Genomic DNA, 23,353 nt, shown 5'->3' with positions numbered 1-23,353 from the left:
GAGCGTGGGCACAAAGTGGGGGTTTCCCGCGGCAAGCTCCTTGCCGCGGTCATCGTCTTGTCGTGTTTGGGAGCTTGTCGCTCACCGGGCCTTGCCGGGACGCAGGGCGCGAACACGGCAAGCTTTCTTGGTATGCCTTGAGTAGCCTTCCCGGCAAGCTCCTCTTGCCGGGGTCTTATCTCTTCCCGGCAAGATCCTCTTGCCGGGGCCTGGGTTGGCCTTCCCGGCAAGCTCCTCTTGCCGGGGCCTTGGTTTGAGTACTTTGTTCTTGAATGGTCTTCGAGGGAGCCACGGAGGGTCTTGGCGGTCACCCGGCAAGCCTTGCCGCGGGGCGCTGCAACTGCCCGTGCACGAGTTCGGGATACTAGGGTACCCCTACTCTAGTACACCGACAACCACTAGAGGAGAGACAACATACATCTCATCAAAATATCGAACGAATACCAAATTCACATGACTACTAATAGCAAGACTTCTCCCATGTCCTCAGGAACAAAAGTAACTACTCACAAAGCATAAACATGTTCATAATCAGAGGGGTATTAATGTGCATATAGGATCTGAACATATGATCTTCCACCAATTAAACCAACTAGCATCAACTACAAGGAGTAATTAACACTACTAGCAACCTACTAGCACCAATCCCGGACTTGGAGACAAAAATTGGATACAAGAGATGAACTAGGGTTTTGAGATGAGATGGTGCTGATGAAGATGTTGATGGAGATTGCCCTCTCCTGATGAGAGGAGCGTTGGTGATGACAATGGCGATGATTTCCCCCTCCGGGAGGGAAGTTTCCCCGGCAGAACAGCCCTGCCAGAACCCTAGATTGGTTCCGCCAAGGTTTCGCCTCGGGGCGGCGGAGTTTCGTCCGAGAAGATGGCTTATGATTTTTTTCCCATCGAAAGAGTCCATATAGCAGAAGATGGTCACCGAAGGGCCACCAGGGGGCCCACGAGGTAGGGGGGTGCGCCCAGGGGGTAGGGCGTGCCCTCCACCATCGTGGGCAGGGTGTGGCCCCCCTGGTGATGTTCTTGCACTCAATGTTTTTTATATATTTGGAAAACATCATCCGTGAAGTTTCAGGACTTTTGGAGATGTGCAGAATAGGTCTCTAATATTTGCTCCTTTTCCAGCCAGAATCCCAGCTGCCGGCATTCTCCCTCTTTATGTAAACCTTGTAAAATAAGAGAGAATAGGCATAAGTATTGTGACATAATGTGTAATAACAGCCCATAATGCAATAAATATTGATATAAAAGCATGATGCAAAATGGACGTATCAACTCCCCCAAGCTTAGACCTCGCTTGTTTAGAGATGAAGGTGTCGATAAAAATAAAATACGGACATGAGGGCATCATGATCATTCTTAGAGCAGCAACTTATATAATTCTTGTCATATGATATCTAATGCTAGAGTAATAATTCAATCACAATATCAAGTATGAATCGTAAACTTCATTGAAAACTAAAAAACTATAATCTTAGTCATTGAAGCAATTGCAATTTATCATAACATAGGAAAGAGTCAATGTATAAGAGCCTTTCAGCAAGTCCACATACTCAACTATCATATAGTCTTTCACAATTGCTGACACTCACGCAATACTTATGGGTATGGAGTTTTAATCGGACACAGAGAAAGATAGGGTCTTATAGATTCGCCTCCCAACGTCTTACCTCAAGGGTAATGTCAACAGTAATAGTTCATGAGAACTCACATCCAATTAGCCATATATACCAGGATCTTTCCAACATATTGTGCTTGCCAAAGGATAAAATGTAAAAAGGAACGGTGAAGATCACCATGACTCTTATGCAATGTAGGAGATAAAAGTAAAAGATAGGCCCTTCGCAGAGGGAAGCAGAGGTTGTCATGCGCTTTTATGGTTGGATGCACAAAATCCTAATGCGAAAGAACGTCACTTTATATTGCCACTTGTGATATGGACCTTTATTATGCAGTCTGTCGCTTTTATTACTTCCATATCACACGATCGTATAAAGCTTATTCCTTCCACACCAATCAATCATACATATTTAGAGAGAAATTTTTATTGCTTGCACCGATGACAACTTACTTGACAGATCGTACTCAATCCATAGGTAGGTATGGTGGACTCTCATGGCAAAACTATTTTAAGGGTATTTGGAAGCACAAGTAGTATCTCTACTTGGTGCAATGAATTTGGCTAGCATGAGGGAGAAAGGCAAGCTCAACATGTTGGATGATCCAAGACAATATAATTTATCTCAGATGTAAGAAAACATAACCCATTACGTTGTCTTCCTTGTCCAATGTCAACTCTTTAGCCTGTCATATTTTAATGAGTGCTCACAATCATAAAAGATGTCCAAGATAGTATATTTATATGTGAAGACCTCCCTTTCTTTATTACTTCCTATTAATTGCAACGATGACCAAAACTATGTTTGTCAATCCTGAACAACTTTTATTCATCATACTCTTTCTATGTGAGCTCATTACTCTCCATAAGAGTCACATGATCTCTTTGTTTCTTTTTATTTCTTCCTCTTTTCTTTTATTTACTTAGGATCATGGCAAAATAAGCAAACCCTTGACTCAACACTAATCTTTATTATATAGCTCACAGACTCAATTACATAGAAGGGTAATAAAGCAAAACTCACAACTAGATCATACTAAGAACTTTTATTCTACTAGATAAAGATATTACCAAAAGGATCGAACTAAGAAAAATGGTAAAGGTAAAAGTGATGGTGATACGATACCGGGGCACTCCCCCAAGCTTGGCAGCTGCCAAGTGGAGTGTCCATACCAGATACTCAATTCTTCTTTGTTGGTGGAGACGGTGGAGATGTTGATGATGGATAGTCGCACATCGAGCGTAGGAGGTCTTCTAGCTTGCGGATAATGCCCTTGAGTGCGATGATATGATCCTTCAACAAAAAAAATTCACGTGTGAGATACTTATTTTGTATACGAGCCAAATCAATCATCTTGAAAGCTTCGATTTCTGTTGGGGTAAGAAGATTGTGATCCAGTTGAAGGGTGTCCTCTGTTGCTGGAACTTGGTCCTCCATGGCCTTCTTGATCCCTTCATCCTTGTTGATCTCCATAGGTTCTTCTCTCTTCAGCTCTATCTTCATTAGCCAAGCATCATTGCCCTCATGGTTGGAGGAGGAGGGAGACGACATAGTGCTCGGCCTTGAGAACCCTGACAGAAAACAGCTCGAAACAAAGACATGAGATTTTTGCGTGATACGGGAGTCAAAACCCCCGGGAGTTTATATAATGAATTTTTACCGACCAAAATATGTGTCCTGTAAGAAAACGGAGTCCGGAGAGCACAAGAGGTGCCGACGAGGTAGGGGGCACGCCCTCCACCCTCGTGGAGCCCTCGTGTCCTTTTCCGGACTGCTGCTTATGTTTCTATTTTTCTAAATATTCCAAAATGGAGAAATATTGCCTTAAAAACTGTTTTGGAGTCGGTTTACTTACCGTACCACATACCTATTCCTTTTCGGAGTCTGAAACATTCCGGAAAGTGTCTTTTATGTATTCCTCCGGGGTTACGGTTTCAATAACATTGGTTTCAACATTTATGGAATTACATGAGATATAATGTTTGATTCTTTGACCGTTCACCACCTTCGGATTTGTGCCTTCGAAGTTGCAGATTTTTATGGCACCGGAACGGTAGACCTCCTCGATAACGTAAGGACCCTCCCATTTAGAGAGAAGTTTTCCTGCAAAAAATCTTGAAGGAGAGTTGTATAGCAATACATAATCACCTACGTTAAACTCGCGCTTTTGTATCCTTTTGTCATGCCATCTTTTAACTTTTTCTTTAAACAACTTGGCATTTTCGTAGGCTTGGGTTCTCCTGTAGCGACCAGACATCAAACAGTCTAATCTCTATGCTCAGGTGTCATCCCTGGATCAGTAATGCTGACACCACACAGTACTCGGGGGATTTATAACAGAGTAGCAATCACACACTTATTACATCGAGTGTCTCAATAGAGAACTTATTACAATAAATATGGCTTAAGGCCATCTAATAACTATAACAGCGGAAGGCTTGGAAGATAAGTGAGTCCATCAACTCCAACGGCATCACTGAGTATAGAATCACAACCTAAAAACTCCTTAATCGTCGTCTGAAAAGTCTGCAACATTAACATTGCAGCCCGAAACGGGTCAGCACATGGAATATGCTGGCAAGGTAACACATAGAGAGTAATGGAATGAAACAGCTATACTATATGCATATTTGGCTGGTGGAAAGCTCTATGGTTACAATTTTGCGAAAAGCCAATTTTTCCCTACTGCAAAGGAATAAATTTTATTTAACTATCATGGTAGTTGTTAAACATTGAGAATGGTTGACAGCATTCTCAATCCCAATTAAGCAAGATCATTAAACAAACCCAACAAAATTAAATTTTAGAGCAACATGTTGAGATTCACATGATAATCCAAGTATTAGATACTCAAGATGTCCATAACCGCGGACACGGCTAACAATGATTAGTTTATACACTCTGCAGAGGTTTGCGCACTTTTCCCCACAAGACTTGATCGCCTCCGTTTGGTTTCTCGCACTACATGGTGTTTGAGAAACGGATGACCGAGACATAGTCTTTCAGAAGCGCTAGCACCTTACGATGGATAGACCGTTACACCTACTTTCCCCTACATCTGCTAGTCTACCCTGTAAGAGTTCGCATGACTTAATCAACTATGCTAGAGCCCATAATAGCTTGTGGCTGCACACGGAAGTTTCTAGTATGAAAAATCTCATGATCCCTTTAGGCCTGGGTGGCGGTCCATAAAGAAAAACAGGCAATCCTGGAATACCCAGGTACCTCAATCCACCCAGATGTGTGTTTAAGTTGCCACCTTAGATAAACCCTTAATTAACAAACTCACATCTGTCATGGATATCACTCACCCAATCCACGTCTACTAGCATAGCATGGCATAATAGGCAAACGTAGAAGTAACTCCCAAAGGTTTGATAATACAACAGGTAATAGGTACTACCTCAACTAATTCCCATCCCACAATTTAATTAGATCCTAACCATGCAATGTTGGAGGATTTATCTAATGCAATAAAACTAGGTAGTAGGAGGTATGATCAAAGTGTTACTTGCCTTGCTGATGATCCGCGAAACCTAGAGATTCGAAGTAACAGGCGGCGCACTCCGGGTATTCTATCGCAGACAAACAAACAAGCATACAATAAGTATTCATCTAATGCACAGGTAAAACTCAAATAAGAGATCTAACCAGAAGGTTCAACTTAAGAACTCTGGTTTGCAAAAAGAATCAAATCAAACGAAGCAATGAAAGTCAAACGGCAAAAGAAACAAGCTTCATTTACTATTCTAGATCTAGGGAAATTTTTACAGTGGCAAAACTTGTTTAAGTTGGTTAAACGGGTAGAGGGTTTCGAGACGAAACTCCGGGCGCTTGAATCGCCTGATTCCGATAAACGAGCAAAATTTTATACTAAAACAAAAATCGGATCAGGAATTGCGATCAGAAAATTCACGGATTAAATCTGAGAAAAAGAGAAACGACGAACGTTCGCTAGAACAAACGAACGGACGAACGCTCGCTAATTAAATAAATCGGAAAAAACGATCTATTTAAAAAACCAGAAATAAAAAAAATAAAAACTGCGACTTTTTTTCCTTTTTCTCTCTCTCTTTTTTCTTTAAAAAAACGGGCGGCGAAAATGAGGTTGACCTCGGGCGGCGGGTCCAGCGGCGGCGGCTCCGGCGGCGACGGCGGTGGGGGCGGCGGGCGGCGGCGGCTGATTAGGGTTTCGGGCGCGGTGGGCTGGCGGCTCGGGTCGGGCGGCTTATAAAGGCTGCCCCCGGGCGGAGTCCCGCTCGGGTACGGCCCAAAGTCGGTTCGTGTTTTCTTTAATTATTCCGCGCAGAAAAACAAATAAAGGAAATACTAAACGGACTCCAAAAATCCTGAAATAAATTTTCCCTGTCTTCTAAAATCAAGCCACAGAAGGTGAACATTTATTTGGGGCCTAAATGCAATTTTGAAAAACGCACATTTTTCCTAAATTCAAATAAAATACCGAAAAACTCCGAAATAAAATCTTATTTGATTTTATTATTAAATCCTCAATATTTCTTTATTTTGGGAAAGTCATTTTATTCCCTCTCTCATATTTTTGTAATAGAAATAATTGATGATAAAATAATCAAAATCAAATGATCCTATTTGCAAAATTCGAGAAAACTCAAATACGAAAATAATGTAATCCCCAACTCTCTCCGTGGGTCCTTGAGTTGCGTAGAATTTCTAGGATCAAAACCAAAAGCAAATAAATTATGATATGCAATGATGGTCTAATGTATAACATTCCAAATTGAAAATTTGGGATGTTACAAACCTACCCCCTTAAGATGAATCTCGCCCTCGAGATTCGGGTTGGCTAGAAAATAGGTGAGGGTGGTCCTTGAGCAAATCTTCCTCTCGCTCCCAGGTGGCTTCATCCTCCGTGTGGTGGCTCCACTGAATCTTGCAAAACTTGATAACCTTGCTGCGGGTGACTCGACTGGCATACTCTAGAATCTTAACTGGTTTCTCCTCATAGGTCAAATCACTGTCCAACCGAATTGCTTCCAATGGTACCGTATATCTCAGCGGTATGTCAGCCATCTCCGCGTGGCACTTCTTCAACTGTGAAATGTGGAACACATCATGAACTCTTGACAATCCTGCGGGTAATTCCAACTTGTAGGACACTTCTCCCATACGTTCCAATACTCGGTATGGTCCTACAAACCATGGCACTAACTTTCCCTTAACACCAAAATGCTTTGTTCCCCGAAGTGGGGATACTCGAAGATAAACTTTGTCTCCGACTTCGTAAACTGTCTCCTTGCCTTTAGAATCTGCATAACTCTTCTATCTGGACTGGGCTATCTTGAGCCTATCGCGAATCAATTTCACCTTTTGTTCAGACTCCTTAATCAAGTCTAGTCCAAACAACTGGCGGTCTCCAACTTCATCCCACGTCAAGGGTGTCCTACACCTCCTTCCGTACAAGGCTTCGAAAGGGGCCATCTTTAAACTGGATTGATAGCTGTTGTTGTAAGAGAACTCTGCATACGACAAATTCTCGTCCCAACTAGATCCATAATCTAGCGCACAAGCTCTCAGCATGTCCTCCAAAATCTGATTGACTCTCTCGGTCTGTCCATCTGTCTGTGGATGAAAAGATGTGCTGAACTCTATCCTGGTACCCAAAGTTTCGTGCAACTGATTCCAGAACTTTGAGGTAAACTGGGTTCCTCTATCTGATACTATACTCCTCGGAACTCCATGCAGGCATACAATCCTGGTCATGTATATCTTTTCCAACTTAGCACTGGTGTGGGATGAAATGAGTTATCCCACTTCCATTCGGGTATCGACAATGGCTGTAGCAATCCTGCTGGCTTCTGATGCTCTGCTTTTACTCTCTGACATACATCACAAACTGCTACATAATCCGCAATATCTTTCTTCATTCCGGTCCACCAGAAAATATCCTTCAAATCCAAATACATCTTGGTATTTCCTGGGTGAATCGAATACGGTGAATCATGTGCCTCTTGCAGAATCAACCTCCTGATCTCCGAATCATTAGGCACATAAACACGGTCTTCAAACCATAAGGTATCGTGCTCATCCTCACGAAATCCCTTAGCTTTTCCTTTGCTCATTTTCTCGTTTATAGAGGCAATCTCCTTGTCAGTCTTCTGAGCTTCTCTGATTCTATCCATCAAAGTTGACTGGATCTCCAACGCTGCTACATAGCCTCTCAGAACTATTTCCAAACATATTTCACAAAGATTTTCGGCTAACTCCCTTGGTATTTCTCCCGTCAGTAGTGTATTGACATGGCTTTTGCGGCTTAATGCGTCAGCTACTACATTAGCCTTTCCGGGATGGTCTGCATCTCATATCATAATCCTTGATGATCTCCAACCATCTCCTTTGTCTGAGGTTCAACTCCTTCTGCGTGAAAATGTACTTCAAACTCTTGTGATCCGTGTACACCTCACAATGATTTCCAATGAGGAAATGTCTCCATGTTTTTAATGCATGCACTACAGCTGCTAACTCCAAATCATGCGTAGCATAATTCAACTCATGAGGCTTAAGCTGTCTTGAGGCATATGAAACAACTCTCCCTTCCTGCATAAGCACTGCTCCAAGTCCTCAATGTGAAGCGTCGCAATACACCTCATAATCCTTGGTCTGGTCTGGCAAAATCAACACTGGTGAAGTAACTAAGCGTTTCTTCAACTCCTGGAAACTAGCCTCACATTCCTCAGTCCTTTGAACTTGGTATCCTTCTTTAATAACTCCGTCATAGGCTTCACAATCTTTGAGAAATTCTCAATGGATCTTCGGTAGTATCCTGCGAGTCCAAGGAAACTCCGGATCTCTCCAACTGTTGTTGGTGCCTCCCATTTGGTCACGGTATCAACTTTAGTGGGATCTACTGCTATACCTTCTCCGGATATAACGTGTCCGAGGAATCCTACTTCCTTCAACCAAAACTCACATTTGCTGAACTTGGCATACAACTTATGTTCTCTGAGCTTCTCAAGTACCAATCGCAAATGCTCCTTATGCTCCTCTTCACTTTTCGAGTAAACCAGAATATCATCAATGAACACCACGACGAACTTATCCAAGAACTCCATAAAAACTTTGTTCATCGTGTTCATAAAATAGGCAGGTGCATTAGTCAGACCAAATGACATAACGGTATACTCGTACAGCCCATACCTGGTGGTAAAAGCTGTCTTAGGTATATCCTATTCTCGAATCTTCAACTGGTGGTATCCTGATCGCATATCGATCTTGGAAAATACCTTAGCTCCTTGCAATCGATCAAACAGATCATTCATCATTGGTAGTGGGTACTTGTTCTTGATGGTTACTTCATTCAATCCTCGATAATCAACAACCATCCTTAACGATCCATCCTTTTTCTCCACTAGAAGTATTGGTGATCCCCAAGGCGAAGAACTTGGGCGAATATATCCCTTATCCAATAACTCCTTAATCTGCCTCTTAATCTCCACCAAATCCTTTGCGGGCATCCTATATGGTCTCTTTGATATTGGCCCTATGCCTGGCAATAGCTCAATCAAAAACTCAATATCTCTATCCGGTGGCATGCCTGGCAACTCTTCTGGAAATACTTCAGGGAAATCCCTTACCACTGGTACTTCCTCCTGCACAACTCCTGTTAAACAATTTACCTGAGTCCCTTTTGGCACATGTCCGGATACATACTTGATCCTTCTCCCTTCTGGGGTAGTAAGCAAAATTGTCTTACTGGCACAATCAATGTTTCCTCCGTACATCGACAGCCAATCCATACCCAGAATTACATCCAATCCTTGTGATTCCAAAATGATTAAATCCGAGGGAAACACATGCCTACCTATACTCAATGGCACTTGAAAACATCCTTGACTGGCCATATACTCCGCTCCTGGTGAAACATGGGCAGTACGAAAAGCCTGCTGAAACTGGTCCCATGTGACAGTGTCGACAGGGAAAGTGGCTGTGAAATTCTCCCACCATGATGTTGCGGGTCCTTCAAGATGATGTGCGGCAAACTTCACCTTCTCCGCATCTGTGCATCCTGTTGTGGTCAACTCTCTAGCTGTCTTGTGGAGCCAATCATCTGCTACTATCGGCTTGGTGCTACTGGAAAACACCGGTAGATTCAGCCTAAGAAAACGTGCTAAGTGATCAACAGGTGGTGGTGGTGGTGGTGGTGGGTTGTTGTTGTTGTTCCCCTGATTCTGATTCTGGACTAGCAACTGCATCAATGTGTTCTGCTGCTGGATCAACTAGGTGAGCTCCGGTGGAAAGGTAAATCCGGGGTCACATCTCGGAGGCATCTAAGGGTTTAGAAAAGATGAGAGTTTAGAATAGAGGGGGTCTAAAGAGAAAACACTACCCATATGCACATGAGGCAAAAGCAAACAATTCACTTCATTCATTCAAACAAGGGCATACAATCGATCTAACTATCGCAAAAGTGCTCGGACTACTGTATTTACATGGTGGACTACTACTGCTGGTGAGGTGGTCTACTAGAAATATTCTTCGGTTGCAGACTCCATGATATCTGCTCCGGCTTCACCAACATAGTCATCATCGCTGTCATCTGGGTCCGAGTCGGTGTCGTCGATGATGATGTAGTCTTCCGGGCGAATCTCCTTGGGTTCTTCGTCTTCATCTACTGGTGTAGGGCCTCCCATAAATATCCCGATCTTCTTGATCAGATCGTCATTCTTCTCCACCAATACTTCTATTTCTTCTTCATAATCTTCACGTGTAGCCTTGAGTTCTTCCTCCAGTTCCTTGATTCTTGTCCTTGCCTTCTTCAGGTCTATCATGTCGGTGCACATTTGGTTCTCTTGTCGTCGAATGTGCTGGTTTAACTCCTGGATAAAAGCTGTAATTGATCTATCCCTTCTAGTGCTGATCATCTCCCAGTGCTCATCTCGGCGCCCACAAATCTGGTAGATAGTATCCTTGAGATCATTGCGGTAGACTTCTCCAATGCGTCCCATGGCGATGTGAGCTGCCATGCTCTTTCCTAGACCCCAAGTTGGTGCATCAAAAGAAAACTCTATGGGCTCAGTGACTGGCATGAACGTCCTTCCTGGAATTTGAACTTGAATCATCCAGCGCTCTTCTTCGGGTAAAGTGGCATTGTAGGTTTCGGTGAAGCTTGGTACTCCTATGTTCAGGTATCTAGTGACTTCCTTCAAGTGACGTCCAAAGGGTGTATCGTCATCCGGTTGTGTGAATTTGTGCCTTGCATCAGCCATCCTAAAGAGTAGAAAAGATGAGAGGTCAGAAGAGAAGAGAGTGAATACTGATCTAGGTCTTTAGCTTAGTGGTCGTGTCCTACAGTCAGCGTGTGCTCTGATACCATCTCTGTAGTGACTAGACCTCAAACAGTCTGATCTCTGTGCTCAGGTGTCATCCCTGGATCAGTAATGCTGACACCACACAGTACTGGGAGGATTTATAACAGAGCAACAATCACACACTTATTACATCGAGTGTCTCAATAGAGAACTTATTACAATAAATATGGCTTAAGGCCATCTAATAACTATAACAGTGGAAGGCTTGGAAGATAAGTGAGTCCATCAACTCCAACGTCATCACTGAGTATAGAACCACGACCTAAAAACTCCTTAATCGTCATCTGAAAAATCTGCAACATTAACATTGCAGCCCAAAACGGGTCAGCACATGGAATATGCTGGCAAGGTAACACATAGAGAGTAATGGAATGAAACAGCTATACTATATGCATATTTGGCTGGTGAAAAGCTCTATGGTTACAGTTTTGCGAAAAGCCAATTTTTCCCTACTGCAAAGGAATACATTTTATTTAACTATCATGGTAGTTGTTAAACATTGAGAATGGTTGACGACATTCTCAATCCCAATTAAGCATCATCATTAAACAAACCCAACAAAATTAAATTTTAGAGTAACATGTTGAGATTCACATGATAATCCAAGTACTAGATACTCAAGATGTCCATAACCGGGGACACGGCTAACCATGATTAGTTTATACACTCTGCAGAGGTTTGTGCACTTTTCCCCACAAGACTCGATCGCCTCCGTTTGGTTTCTCGCACTACATGGTGTTTGAGAAACGGATGACCGAGACATAGTCTTTCAGAAGCGCTAGCACCTTACGATGGATAGACTGTTACACCTAATTTCCCCTACATCTGCTAGTCTACCCTGTAAGAGTTCGCACGACTTAATCAACTATGCTAGAGCCCATAATAGCTTGTGGCTGCACACGGAAGTTTCTAGTATGAAAAATCTCATGATCCCTTTGGGCTTGGGTGGCGGTCCATAAAGAAAAACAGGCAATCCTGGAATACCCAGGTACCTCAATCCACCCAGATGTGTGCTTAAGTTGCCACCTTAGATAAACCCTTAATTAACAAACTCACCTCTGTCATAGATATCACTCACCCAATCCACGTCTACTAGCATAGCATGGCATAATAGGCAAACGTAGAAGTAACTCCCAAAGGTTTGATAATACAACAGGTAATAGGTACTACCTCAACTACTTCCCATCCCACAATTTAATTAGATCCTAACCATGCAATGTTGGAGGATTTATCTAATGCAATAAAACTGGGTAGTAGGAGGTATGATCAAAGTGTTACTTGCCTTGCTGATGATCCGTGAAACCTAGAGATTCGAAGTAATAGGCGGCGCACTTCGGGTATTCTATCGCAGACAAACAAACAAGCATACAATAAGTATTCATCTAATGCACAGGTAAAACTCAAATAAGAGATCTAACCAGAGGTTCAACTTAAGAACTCCAGTTTGCAAAAAGAATCAAATCAAACGAAGCAACGAAAGTCAAACGGCAAAAGAAACAAGCTTCGTTTACTATTCTGGATCTAGGGCAAATTTTATAGTGGCAAAATTTGTTTAAGTTGGTTAAACGGGTAGAGGGTTTCAAGACAAAACTCCACGCGCTTGAATCGCCTGATTCCGATAAACGAGCAAAAAGTTATACTAAAACGAAAATCGGATCAGGAATCGCGATCAGAAAAATCGCGGATTAAATCCGAGAAAAAGAAAAACGACGAACGTTCGCTAGAACGAACAAACGGACGAACGCTTGCTAATTAAATAAATCGGAAAAAAAACCGATCTATTTAAAAAAACGGAAATAAAAAAAATAAAAACCGCGACTTTTTTTTCTTTTTCTCTCTTTTTTAAAAAAAAACGGGCGGCGGAAACGAGGTTGACCTCGGGCGGCGGGTCCGGCCGCGGCAGCTCCGGCGGCGGGCGGCGGCGGCTAATTAGGGTTTCGGGCGCGGTGGGCTGGCGGCTCGGGTCGGGCGGCTTATAAAGGCTGCCCCCGGGCGGAGTCCCGCTCGGGTACGGCCCAAAGTCGGTTCGCGTTTTTTAATTATTCTGCGCAGAAAAACAAATAAAAGAAATACTAAACAGACTCGAAAAATCCCGAAATAAATTTTCCCGGGCTTCTAAAATCAAGCCGCACAAGGTGAACATTTATTTGGGGCCTAAAAGCAATTTTGAAAAACGCACATTTTTCCTAAATTCAAATAAAATACCGAAAAACTCCGAAATAAAATCTTATTTGATTTTATTATTAAATCCTCAATATTTCTTTATTTTGGGAAAGTCATTTTATTACCTCTCTCGTATTTTAGTAATAAAAATAATTGATGATAAAATAATTAAAATCAAATCATCCTATTCGCAAAATTCGAGAAAACTCAAATACGAAAATAATGTAATCCCCAACTCTCTCCGTGGGTCCTTGAGTTGCGTAGAATTTCTAGGATCAAAACCAAAAGCAAATAAATTGTGATATGCAATGATGGTCTAATGTATAACATTCCAAATTGAAAATTTGGGATGTTACATCTCCATTCATCAAGTGAGCTAATATCAAATAACCTCTTCTCACCGGCAAGTTTAAAATCATAATTAAGTTCTTTAATAGACCAATAAGCCTTGTGTTCTAGTTCGAGAGGTAAGTGACATGCTTTTCCATAGACCATTTTGTACGGAGACATACCCATAGGATTTTTATATACAATTCTATAGGCCCATAATGCATCATCAAGTTTCTTGGACCAATTCTTTCTGGACCTATTAACTGTCTTTTGCAAAATTAATTTGAGTTCTCTATTACTCAATTCTACTTGACAACTAGACTGAAGGTGATAAGGAGATGCAATTCTATGATTAACATCATATGTAGCAAGCATTTTACAGAAAGCACCATGAATAAAATGTGAGCCACCATCAGTCATTAAATATCTAGGGACTCCAAACCTTGGAAAATAACTTCTTTAAGCATTTTAATAGAAGTGTTATGATCAGCACTACTAGTTGGAATAGCTTCTACCCACTTAGTAACATAATCAACAGCAACTAAAATATGTGTATAACCATTAGAGGAAGGAAAAGGTCCCATATAGTCAAAGCCCCAAACATCAAATGGTTCAATAACAAGTGAATAATTCATAGGCATTTCTTGACGTCTACTAATATTACCAATTCTTTGACATTCATCACAAGATAAGACAAACTTACGGGCATCCTTGAAGAGAGTAGGCCAATAAAAACCAGATTGCAGTACCTTATGTGCAGTTCTATCTTCAGCATGGTGTCCTCCATAAGCTTCGGAGTGACACTTGCGTAGGATCTGTTCCTGTTCATGCTCAGGTACACAACATCTAATAACACCATCTACTCCTTCTTTATAAAGATGTGGCTCATCCCAAAAGTAATGCCTCAAATCATAAAAGAACTTTTTCTTATGCAGGTATGTGAAACTAGGTGGTATAAACTTAGCAACAATGTAATTAGCATAGTCAGCATACCATGGAGCAGTATGATAAGTATTTATGACATTTAATTGCTCATCAAGAAAGCTATCATCAATAGGTAGTGTGTAACATCCCAAATTTTCAATTTGGAATTTCATACGTAGATCATCCATGCATATAATGATTTATTGCATTTCCGTTCCGCAATCCTCGAAATCCTAAGCAACTCAAGGACCCACGGAGAGAGTTGGTGATTTTCCGGTTTTCATATTTGATTTTTATCAAATAATGAAACGAGGATTTTGATTTTAATAATTTTTCTCTCAGAAAAATATTTCACATTAAATCAAATGAGTGGAGATAATATGACTTCTCCAAAATAATTGATATATCGGAGGAAAAATATTAAAATAATTTATTGGATTTTATTTGGTTTTATTCAGATTTTATTTGCATTAGAAAAATTGCATGTTTTCGAAATTTCATTTTAGGGCCAAGAAAATGTTCAACCCATCCTAAATATTTTATTTAGACGGTGAAAATTTGTTTTGGCATTTTTAGGTTTTTATTTATTTTTTTTCTAGGATTTTATTTCGGTCGGCGAAGTTTTTTTTTAAAAAAAAAGGGGTTCCCGCGCCGACAGGGCCTAAGGCCCAGCCGCCGCCACTCGGACCGGAGTCTGAGTTGGACTCCGCCTCCGCTGCACCTTGCCCCCTCCGCCAAGTCGCTGCCCCACCCTCCTTTATATACGCCGCCATCCCGCCCCAACACCACACCACCACCGCCGCCACTTGCCGTCGCCGCCACCGCCGCAGCTCGCGCCGCCACCGAGCGCCGCCGCCCCGCAAGCCGCTGCCCGCCGCTGCCTCGCCTTGCTGGACCTCTCGCCGGAGGTAGCCGCCGCGCCCCGCCGCCGTTTTTTTAATAAAGACCGTTCAGTTTTTTTAGAAACCCTAGATCCGGGTTTTTTCGGATTCGCCGGTTTTTCCCCGGTTCTTCTAGTTAGCGGACGTTCGTATGAATGTTCGTTTTAACGAACAGTTCCTCGCCCGTTAGTTACAACTAACGAACGCTCATTCGTTAGTCTGTTCGTGAGTTTTCTTTTATCGGATTTATTCCGCAATTTTCTCTGATCGCGATCTCTGATCCGATCTTAGATTATGTTTATCTTTTTGCTCGTTTATCGGAATCAGGCGATTCAAGCGCCTAGAGTTTCGTTCCGAAACCCTCTTTCCGCTTAACCAACTCAAACAAGTTTTTGCTACTGTGAAATTTGACCTAAGTTCAAATTAGTAAACGAAGTGGTTTTCTTTCGCCGTTTGACTTTCGTTGCTTTGTTTGATTTGATTCTTTTTGCGTACCGGAGTTCTTAAGTTGAACTTTCTGGTCAACCTCTCTTATTTGAGTTCTTCTTGTGCATCGTTGCTTGTTACTTATGTATGTTATTGATTGCTTGCGATAGAATTCCTGGAGTGTGAAGCGTGTTACTACGAGTCTCTAGGATTCGCGGATCGTCAGCAAGGCAAGTAACACTTTGATCATATCCCATTATTACCCAGTTTTTATGCATTAGTTCCAATCCTCAAACATTGCATGATTAGGAGGTCATTAACTTGTGGGTTGGGAAGTAGTTGCTGAGGTAGAACCTATTGCCCTGTTATATTCAAACCCTTGGGAGTTACTTCTACGTTTTGCTTATATTGCTATGCTATGCTCGTAGACGTGGTTTGGGTTTGAGTGAAATTCATGTCAGATGTGAGATTGTTAATTAATGGTTCAACTTAAGGTGGCAACTTAATCAAACAACTGGGTGGATTGAGGCACCTGGGTAACCCAGTGTTGTCTGTAATTTTTTTGGAAATCCCGGGGTACCCGTGTGATCTTCCTATGGACCGCCACCCAGGCTCAAAGGGAACTGAGATGATTCATGCTAGAAACTTCTATGTGCAGCCACAAGCTATTATGGGCTCTAGCATAGTTGGGTAAGTTACATGAAGCTCTTAAAGAGGTAGATCAACAGGTAGTGGGTTTTGTAGGTTTGGTATGGTCTACCCGGAGTAGAGAGTTAACGTTTCTAAAAGACTGTGTCTTGGTCATCCGTTTCTCAAACACCATGTAGTGCGAGAAATCCAACGGAGGCGATCAAGTCTTGTGGGGAAAAGTGCGCAAACCTCTGCAGAGTATACAATCTAATCATGGTTAGCCGTGTCCCCGGTTATGGACAATTCTTGAGTATCTAGTACTTGGGTTATCACATGTATCTCACCATGTTTAATTAATACTGTTGGGTTGTTAATCACTTTAATTAGGATTGAGTTGGGGGTACCTTCTCAATGATGTTTCAACCACCATGTTAGTTAAATTAAAATTTATTCCTTTGTTGTAGGGAAAAATTGGCTTTTCACAAAAACTATAACCATACAGCTTTCCACCAGCCATATATGCATGTAGTGATAGCATTACTCTGTTTCTGCTCTACTGTGTTATTTTGCCAGCATATTCCATGTGCTGACCCATTTTCGGGCTGCAACGTATTATGTTGCAGATTTTTCAGACGAGGAGTAAGGTTCGTTAGGTCGTTGTCGTGCAGCTCAGCTATTCCGTTGGAGTTGATGGACTCACCCTATCTTCCAAGCCTTCCGCTGTTATCGCATTAGGTGGCCTTAAGCCATATTCTTGTAATAAGTTCTCTTTGGAGACATTCGATGTAATAGTGTGTGATTGCTACTCTGTTATAAATCCTTCGAGTACTATGTGTGTCAGCATTACCGATCCAGGGATGACACTGAAGCACAGAGACTTGACCATATGAGGTCGGGTCGCTACAAGATGGTATTAGAGCACACGCTGAGTGTAGGACACGACCACTAAGATAAACCCTAGGTCACACTTCTCTTCTCATTTCTAACTCCTCTGCATTTTCTACTCTTTAGGATGACGGAGATGAAGAACAAGTTTGCACAACCGGATGAAGACACGCCTTTTGGACGCCACTTGAAGGAAGTCACTAGGTACTTGAATATTGTAATATCAAGCTTCACCGGGACGTACAACGTCACTTTACCAAAAGAAGAGCGTTGGATGATTCAAGTACAAGTTCCAGGAAGGACGTTCTTGCCAACCTCTAAACCCATAGAGTTTTCTTTCGAAGCACCCACCTGGAGTCTAGGCAAGAGCATGGCAGCCCACATCACCATTGGACGCATTGGAGAAGTTTACAACAGGGAACTTAAGGACACCATTTACCAAATATGTGGGCACCGAGATGAGCAATGGGAAGTAATCAGCACCAGGAAGGATAGATCCATTGCAGCTTTCATTCAGGAGTTAAACCAGCACATTCGACGCCCGGAGAACCAGATGTGCGCGGATATGATGGACTTGAAGAAGGCGAAGACTAGAATCATCGAGCTAGAGGAAGAACTCAAGTTTACACGCGATGAGTATGAGGAGGAAATCAAGACACTACTGGAGAAGAATGACGACCTGGTTAAGAAGAACGGAGTATTCATGGGAGGACCAGCGCCAATAGAGGAAGAAGAACCCAAGGAGATACGCCCCGAGGACTACATCTTCATCGACGACACCGATTCTGATCCTAGTGATGATGACTATGAAGACGAAGCTGGAGCAGACGTCATGGAGTCTTCCACCGATCAAAACTTCTAGATGACTACCATATATCACTAGTATTCCCCCATGTATTTAGTAGTAGTTGAGCACTTGTGCGATAGTTCTAGACCGTTTGTATGCCCTTGCTTGATTGATTGAGTGAAATGATTGTGTTTGTCTCATGTGCATATGGGTAGTGCCTTCTCATTAGACCCCTTCTCTATTCTAATCTCTTCCATCTAAACCCATCAGATGCCTCTGAGACGTGACACCGGTTTTGCCTTCCCACCGGAGCTCACCCAGTTGATCCAGCAGCAGAATGCCTTGATGCAATTGCTAGTTCAAAACCAGGGCAACAACAACAACAACAACAACAACAACCCACCGCCAGTGGACAACCTAGCCCGTTTTCTAAGGTTACAGCTGCCGGTATTTTCCAGTAGCACCGAGCCTATAGTTGCTGATGATTGGCTACACCGTATTGGAAGGGAGTTGAACACCGCAGGTTGCACAGATGGTGAGAGGGTGCGCTTTGCCGCACATCAATTGGATGGACCAGCAGCCTCATGGTGGGAGAATTACACAGCCACTTTTCCTGTAGCCAACGTCACTTGGGACCAGTTTCAGCAAGCTTTCCGCACCGCCCATGTCTCAACTGGAGCTATGCAGATGAAGAAGCGGGAGTTCCGCAACCTACGCCAGGGGAACCGTACTATGGCTCAGTACGTGGATGAGTTTAGCAAGTTATCACGCTATGCCCCTGATGATGTGGCCACAGATGCCGCGAAGCAGGAGAAGTTTATGGAAGGGCTGAATGATGAGATGAGCATGCAGTTGATGGTAGCAACCTTCAACAACTACCAGGAGTTGGTAGATAAGGCTCTTATGATTGAAGGGAAACAGCAGCAGATTGAGAGCCGCAAGAGAAAGTATGGACAAGGGAAGTATAACTCAGGAGCTCAGCAGAAGCCTCGCCTAACCCGAACTCGGGAGGACTTGTTCACAACCATGGAGGTCACAACCACACTGGAGGAGGATCACATAACCACAGTGGTGCTAAGAATGGGAATGGGAACGGAGCTAACAACAATCAGAACCGCTCCAACCCGTCCACTCCCGCCAAAAGAGACTTAAGTCAGGTTACCTGTTTTAAGTGCGGGAAGACATGGCACTATGCCAATGATTGCCCCGAAGGAAGGAATGGAAACGGAAATGGAAGCGCTGGGACGAAGCCTAATCCATTCAACAAAGGACAAGTGAACCACGTTAACATGGAGGAGGTTGAAGAGCAGCCGGACGCGGTAATAGGTAAGTTTTTGGTTAAGTCATTTACCGCTCTTGTTCTTTTCGATACTGGTGCATCGCATTCATACATATCAAGGGGATTCGTGGATAAGTTTAAACTACCAACCCAAACCCTTAGGACCCCTCTTTTAGTGAGTTCACCTGGAGCAGAATATATGGCTAGCCGATGGTGTGATCAGATACCCTTAACCATTGGCACACATGTGTTTCCGTCCGACCTAATTGTCTTGGAGTCGCAAGGATTGGATGTGATATTGGGTATGGACTGGATGTCAAAGTATGGAGGAAGCATTGACTGTGCGAGTAGGTCGATTTATCTCACCACCCTGGAGGGAAAAAGGATTAAGTATGTGTCTAGGCATGTGCCAAAAAGGAGCCAAGTGAATGCCCTTACGGGAGTTGTTCAGGAGGAAGTGCCGATAGTAAAGGATTACCCAGATGTTTTCCCAGAGGAGTTACCAGGCATGCCATCGGACAGAGATATTGAGTTTTTGATAGAGCTGTTACCAGGAACAGGACCAATATCCAAGAGACCCTATCAGATGCCCGCGAATGATCTGGAGGACATTAAGAAACTGATCAAGGAGTTATTGGAGAAAGGATACATCCGAAGAAGTTCACCACCTTGGGGAGCCCTAGTACTTTTGGTTGAGAAGAAGGATAAATCCCTAAGGATGGTTGTTGATTATCGAGCCTTGAATGAAGTGATGATAAAGAACAAGTACCCACTACCGATGATCAACGATCTGTTTAATCAGTTGCAAGGAGCTAAAGTGTTCTCAAAGATCGATTTATGATCAGGGTATCATCAGTTGAAGATACGAGAGAAGGACATACCAAAGACGGTGTTCACAATGCGATATGGATTATACGAGTACACGATCATGTCGTTTGGACTGACTAACGCCCCTGCCTATTTCATGAGCATGATGAACAAGGTGTTCATGGAGTATTTGGACAAGTTTGTTGTGGTGTTTATTGATGATATCATGGTATACTCGAAGAACAAGTAGGAGCACAAAGAGCATTTGTGTTTAGTTCTCGGGAAGCTCAAGGAACACCAGTTGTATGCTAAGTTTAGCAAATGCGAGTTTTGGCTAAAGGAAGTCGGATTCCTTGGACATGTTATATCAAGAGAAGGTATAGCAGTAGACCCCAGCAAGGTTCGGTCAGTCACTGAATGGTTGGCACCCACCTTAGTTAGTGAGATCTGCAGTTTTCTTGGACTCGCAGGATACTACCAGAGATCCATTGAGAATTTTTCCAAGATTGCAAAACCAATGACTGAACTGTTGAAGAAGGATACCAAGTTTAAATGGACAGAAGATTGTGAAGCAAGTTTCCAGGAGTTAAAGAAACGTTTGACTACAGCCCTAGTGCTAGTACTGCCAGATATACATAAGGAGTTCCAAGTGTATTGCGACGCCTCTCGCTTAGGACTTGGATGTGTGCTTATGCAGGACGGAAGAGTTGTTTCGTATGCCTCACGACAACTAAAACCTCATGAGTTGAATTATGCTACGCATGATTTGGAGCTAGCAGCCGCAGTGCATGCGTTGAAGACTTGGAGACATTACCTTATTGGAAACCGTTGTGATGTGTACACGGATCACAAGAGTTTGAAGTACATCTTCACCCAGAAGGAGCTGAACCTTAGGCAGAGGAGATGGTTGGAGCTTATAAAGGATTATGACATGAAGCTACACTATCATCCAGGAAAGGCCAATGTTGTAGCAGACGCATTGAGTCAGAAGAGTTATGCTAATATCCTTAAAAGTAAAGGACTGCCGAAGGAATTAGCAAAGGGTATCATGGAACTTCGATTAGAGATTGTACCTAGAAGGTTCATTGCCACAATGGAGGTTCAGTCGACATTGCTGGACAAGATTCGGGAAGCCCAGAAAGATGATAAAGAGATTGCCGAGATAAAGGAGAAGATGGGCAAAGGAAAGGCCAAAGGTTTTCGTGAAGATGAGCACGATACCCTATGATTTGAGGACCGAGTTTATGTGCCCAACAACCAGGAGATCAGGAAGTTAATACTTCAAGAGGCCCATGACTCACCATACTCGATACACCCCGGAAACACCAAGATGTATTTGGATTTGAAGGAACGTTTCTGGTCGACTGGTACGAAGAAGGATATTGCCGAGTATGTAGCCGTATGTGATGTATGTCAAAGAGTTAAGGCAGAACATCAGAAGCCAGCAGGACTGTTACAGCCTATGCCGATACCCGAATGGAAGTGGGGTAAACTTGGCATGGACTTTATCACCGGATTACCCAGGACTAAAGCATGATATGATTCCATATGGGTAGTAGTTGATCGTTTGACCAAAGTAGCTCACTTCATCCCAGTGAAAACCACCTATACAAGTGCAAAGTTGGCCAAGATCTATATGTCCAGGATCGTATGTCTGCATGGAGTTCCGAGGACCATCGTATTGGATCGAGGAACACAGTTTACTTCAATGTTTTGGCATCAGTTAAACCAGACTCTGGGAACGAGATTGGAGTTCAGTACAGCGTTTCACCCGCAGACAGATGGACAGACTGAGAGAGTCAATCAAATTTTGGAGGACATGTTGAGAGCCTGTGCGCTAGATTATGGATCTAGTTGGGATGACAATTTGCCGGATGCAGAGTTCTCATACAACAATAGCTACCAAGCCAGTTTGAAGATGGCACCGTTTGAAGCCCTGTATAGACGCAGGTGCAGAACACCGTTGATGTGGGATGAGGTAGGAGACCGACAGTTGTTTGGACCAGACTTGATTAAAGAATCTGAGGAGAAGGTAAAATTGATCCGAGACCGACTGAAGATTGCTCAGTCCAGGCAGAAGAGTTATGCAGACTCAGAACGCAAGGAGGTAACCTACGAAATTGGAGATAGAGCATATCTGCGAGTATCGCCCTTGCGAGGAGTGAAACGTTTTGGAGTTAAAGGAAAGTTAGCCCCGAGATTTGTAGGACCGTATCGCATTTTGGAACGGATGGGAGAAGTTGCCTACAAGTTGGAGTTACCTGAGGGATTGTCAGGAGTCCATGATGTGTTCCACGTTTCACAGCTGAAGAAGTGTCATGCTGAGATGGCTGATATACCATTAAGAGATACAGTACCCTTGGAGGCGATTCAGTTGGACAGTGATTTGACTTACGAGGAGAAGCCAGTTAAGATTCTTGAGTTTGCCAGCAGAGTCACCCGCAGTAAGGTTATCAAGTTTTGCAAAGTTTAGTGGAGCCACCATACCGAGGATGAAGCTACCTGGGAACAAGAGGATGATCTCCGCAAGGACCACCCATACCTATTTTCTAGCCAACCCGAATCTCGAGGGCGAGATTCATCTTAAGGGGGGTAGGTTTGTAACATCCCAGATTTTCAATTTGGAATGTCATACATAGATCATCCATGCATATCATGATTTATTGCATTTCTGTTCTGCAATCTTCGAAATCCTAAGCAACTCAAGGACCCACGGAGAGAGTTGGGGATTTTCCGGTTTTCATATTTGATTTTTATCAAATAATGAAACGAGGATTTTGATTTTAATAATTTTTCTCTCCGAAAAATATTTCATATTAAATAAAATGAGTGGAGATAATATGACTTCTCCAAAATAATTGAAATATCGGAGGAAAAATATTAAAATCATTTATTGGATTTTATTTGGTTTTATTTGGATTTTATTTGCATTAGAAAAATTGCATGTTTCCGAAATTTCATTTTAGGGCCAAGAAAATGTTCAACTCGTCCTAAATATTTTATTTAGATGGTGAAAATTTGTTTTGGCATTTTTAGGTTTTTATTTATTTTTTTTCTAGGATTTTATTTCGGTCGGCGAAGTTTTTTTTAAAAAAAAGGGGTTCCCGCGCCGACTGGGCCTAAGGCCCAGCCGCGCCAGGCCGCCGCCGCCGCCTCCTGCGCATGCGCGCGCGCCGCCGCCGCCACTCGGACCGGAGTCCGAGTTGGACTCCGCCTCCGCCGCGCCTTGCCCCCTCCTCCAAGTCGCTGCCCCACCCCCCTTT

Source organism: Triticum aestivum, chromosome 3A (assembly GCF_018294505.1).
Source record: "Triticum aestivum cultivar Chinese Spring chromosome 3A, IWGSC CS RefSeq v2.1, whole genome shotgun sequence".
Lineage (NCBI taxonomy): Eukaryota > Viridiplantae > Streptophyta > Magnoliopsida > Poales > Poaceae > Triticum > Triticum aestivum.
This window is presented reverse-complemented; position numbering follows the sequence as displayed.